Source organism: Eulemur rufifrons, chromosome 24 (genome assembly GCF_041146395.1).
Source record: "Eulemur rufifrons isolate Redbay chromosome 24, OSU_ERuf_1, whole genome shotgun sequence".
Taxonomy (NCBI): Eukaryota; Metazoa; Chordata; class Mammalia; order Primates; family Lemuridae; genus Eulemur; species Eulemur rufifrons.
The window spans coordinates 19,395,322-19,399,438 of record NC_091006.1 but is presented as its reverse complement, the minus strand read 5'-3'; the positions used below and the strand labels follow the sequence as shown (position 1 = coordinate 19,399,438).

The 4,117-nt window shown below is 42.2% G+C and overlaps 1 non-coding gene across 1 annotated transcript; it reads left to right on the top strand.

The window, feature by feature from the left end:
• The first annotated feature begins 494 nt into the window (after positions 1-494).
• Positions 495-632, top strand: LOC138375192 (small Cajal body-specific RNA 11). The gene has a single exon (XR_011231446.1). It is a non-coding gene; the product is annotated as a small Cajal body-specific RNA 11 (non-coding RNA).
• Positions 633-4,117: the final 3,485 nt, after the last annotated feature.

The window sequence follows — 4,117 nt, the reverse complement described above, 5'->3', positions numbered from 1 at the left end:
GATCCTGATGCTAAGGCTCTCTCTTCTCAGGGCTGCCTTCCACTGGACTGCTTTGATGAAGTTAGCGTTGATCCCTTCCTTTCCCTTCGTGAAGTCACAGCATTGTGAAAAATTCTAAGAGCTTGGAAATATATAGCTAATTGCTTTCACAAATGTTGGTATTTAATTGTTCCATATGAAGTAGACACAATTACCTCTGGCTTTTCATTTTTTTTCAGGTTGAGGCTCAGGACAATGGGAATTATTCAAGGTATTCAAGGTATCTCTAATGAGTAGGAAAGCTGGGACTCAAAGCCATTTTGATACTCAGCCAGTGCTTTGCCCTACAACTCATATATAATAAGGTATATTCTGGGACCTGGTTTTATTTGTCCATTTTTTAAATCCCTGGTGTCTAGTATCATGCATGGCACTTAGTGTGTATTTATTAAATGTCCATTGAATAAAAAGCTAGGATTTATTGTTAAACACCATCATCTCTCGGGAAAAAGATGATGTCTAGAAAGTTGTGGGAATTTTGATGCCTTACAAAGTTCAGGGAATAGTCTGGCAGGACACACAGCAAAGTCCCTCTCAGTTTAGGAGAGCCATCCTAAGAATAGGACTGGTTCTTACAGGCACAAGAGGACAATTTAATTAAAGAAAAAAAAGTTCAGGGAAGTCTAAGTATAAATCATTCAGAAAAGCACTGCAGAAACCCCTTGGGAATGCCCTATTTTCTTTTTAAGGTAGAAGCTTAAGTGGTTTGAAGTACACCCCTCAGGAGTCAAAGATTCACTGAATGTCGGCCTTGTTTCTGTGCAGGCTCTCCCTGCTCATTACCTGTTCTGTGCTCACCTTCTAGGTCTCATATGTCACTGAGGACAATGGGCTTTTTGTCAGGATTTCACTGGGTTATTGGGATAGACCATCACCCAACTCCACTGCATCCCTCTCACTGTGCTGTAGAAAATCAAATATCTTAAAAATAAATTCTTTCAAAGTTGTTCTTGGGGGCTGCCAGCTTTCTGATTTCCTTATTTTGTACGTGTGCATGTTGCAGGAAAGTTGCCCTCAAGAAAGCTCAGGAAAGGCTAAAAGATAGCTAATAGGTAAAGTCTGATTAGCCTACAGGGAATAATGTCTTTTTAATAAATAACACCTTCAGCTCTAGCAATGTAAGCCAAGGCGAAGAAGGGCTGTTATTAAAAGAAAAAAAAGATATATTAACAAACAGCAAAAAATCGGCAGAGAAACCTGCATAATCTACCGCCCCCCTCCACCGCATCTTTGTTAAAAAGAGGTATTTTTTTCTTTTTTTCTTTTTTTTTTTTTTTTGAGACAGAGTCTCACTCTGTTGCCCAGGCTAGAGTGAGTGCCGTGGCGTCAGCCTAGCTCACAGCAACCTCAAACTCCTGAGCTCAAGCGATCCTCCTGTCTCAGCCTCCCGAGTAGCTGGGACTACAGGCATGCACCACCATGCCCGGCTAATTTTTTCTATATATATATATTTTTTAGCTGTCCATATAATTTCTTTCTATTTTTAGTAGAGATGGGGTCTCGCTCTTGCTCAGGCTGGTCTCGAACTCCTGAGCTCAAACGATCCGCCCACCTCGGCCTCCCAGAGTGCTAGGATTATAGGCGTGAGCCACCGCGCCCGGCCTCTTTTTTTCTTTTTTTGTATTTTTTCTTTTTTTATTTCTGTCCCTGCTGACAGGGAAAAAAGGAGGTATTTTGAAAAAAAGAATGATGTAACTACTGGACTAATATTTTTAATGATTGTTTTCCTTTAATCTTACATAAGTGGATAAAGTAGATACAGGGCTCCATCTTGGACAACTTGATCAGCTTTTTCTTCTGGGCTGAGCAGGGCCCAGCCAAGAGCAGGAAATTCAACACCATTCACAAAGCTTTCTTGTCTTACTCTCAGAGAACTGTTCACATCATTCAAGAGGCTGCCTGTAAAAAGACACGGAAGATACCAGTTACAAAATATCATATAGTACACATTTTGTAAGACTTCATAAGATTTAGTGATCTAAGGAAAGGACAATTTCTAGGTTTCTTCCTTTTTGTCTTACATATTGCCAATTTAAAAATCTTCTACCACATCATTTCACATTTCCTCTTTCATATCACTTATTTTATGACTTATGTTCCTTTTCTACTTTTGGCCTCTTATTTGGAAAAAAGAAAGTCCCCAGTCTCTTTCATGTTTTGGTCACAGACTCCCCTTTCTCTCCTGGTGGATGTTCTGCTCAGCTGCTTTCTGTATCTCCATGGACTGTCCATGGACCCTCTGTACACTCTGTACAATGAGCTGTCATCTGTGCAATTTTACTCTTAGCTCTATTCTCCAAGATAGTTGCAATTTGATTATGTCGAATAAAAGTAACTGTTTAAATAATGTTTGAAAGATCCAACTGCATTGCATAAAATTATATAACCTGTAAATCATTTAAAAATAATGTGCTAATTTTATTTTCCAAAACCCTCAACAAGACCACACCTCTCCGAAATAAGAGGATTAGCTCTCTGGGGTCCAGACTGATGCCTGTGTTTAGTCCTAGCTAATATGCAAAGAGACTTTCTAAAACTTCTTAGCTGCTCTGGAAAGCAGAGACAGCTGCTGCTAAAGCTATGTTATGTGCCTTGCCATATTTCACAAGTAACAAAACAATTCACAGAAAACATACAGAAGAGCAGAAAAGAGAAATCTGTTCCCAGGGGCTGATTATTTAGATTAGAACTCTCCAATGTGCTATTTACTAATTTAGGACCGAGAAAGTAAACAAACCATAAATGTTCCAGGGGAATCAACTACACCTCCCAATGCTATTCCGTGTGAGAGTTTCTCAGGCCTAAGGCACCTGGTCTGTTTGCTTTTTGCCCCGCCTAGAGAGAGGTGTCACCAATAATAACAACGCTAATTATATTGGACAATAAATGATAATGTATGGGTGACCATGGACCAAGAAGCTCTGGGAGTCTTCATTAAAACAACAACACAAACTACAACCTCTGGAGGCATGCTATTATAATTATTAGATTTTATGTACCCTCATCAACGCGCAAAGTTTTTATTAGAAAGTCCCTCCTTTGAATTTTTAATTATGGAAAAATTCCAAGGCTCGCAAAAGTAGAAAAAACAGTATGATGAAACCTCGTGTTCCCACCACCGAGCCTCAACGACTCTCAACTTTTTTTTTTTTTCATCTTTTTTTTTTTTTATTCATGATAAATTATTAAGGACTCTCAACTTTTTGCTCATCTTGTTTCATCTATCTCCTCCACTTTTTTCCTCTTGGGTTAGAAAATTTGAAAACAAGTACCAAAACATGTAGCATTTATTGACTATTTCGGAACGCACCCTGAAAATGTCAGAATAATTTCATTGGTTATTGCAACATGGACCCGCAGGACAAAAAAAGAAGGATCGTAGAAAACTCTCCTGTGGCGGAAGGGGTTACCACAAAGGTAGGTCATCTAGCTGTTCGCGCTCTTAGGAGGTGCGAAGCGAGCCAGCCATCCCCCCCGGGCAGGCGGCGGCCGGGAGGCACAGACCCCAAGGACAGGGAACCAGAGGCCTGCAAAGCTCCCAACCCAGGCATGCGCAATGCAGACCCCAGAGTTGCTAAGGCCCCAAGGAAGACAGAGGCGCAGAATACGGTGAAAGCCAATCAGAGGGCTCGAGGACTAATCAGTTAGCCAATCCAGATTTGAGAGTGAATCAGGTCCTCCGCACTTTGCTCACCCCACCCGTATCCAATCAGAGAGCTGGCTGCTTTGGGCGGACTTTTCAAAACAGCGAAAACAAAACAAATCGGGGACCTTTAAAAGGTGCAATGCAACCAGAAACGATCTCCTTCCGCTCCTCAACCCTCTCGCCGTCCCCACCCTCCCTGTCCGGATCAATCGCGGAATAAATCCGACGCTCAGGTTGCACCCTCCGCCCTGGCACCTGGCGGGAGGACAAGCTCGGCCAAGCCTACGAGAGCCGAGGAAGCCACAAGAGAGAAGGAAACAGCGGCCTGGGGGGGACTCTTTTTCGAAGTCTGTAGAGGCAGTGGAAGATCCCTCCGCGGGGAGTCACGTGCCCCGCCCCCTTGGGGGCGTCGAAAACTCAAAACAAAAACAA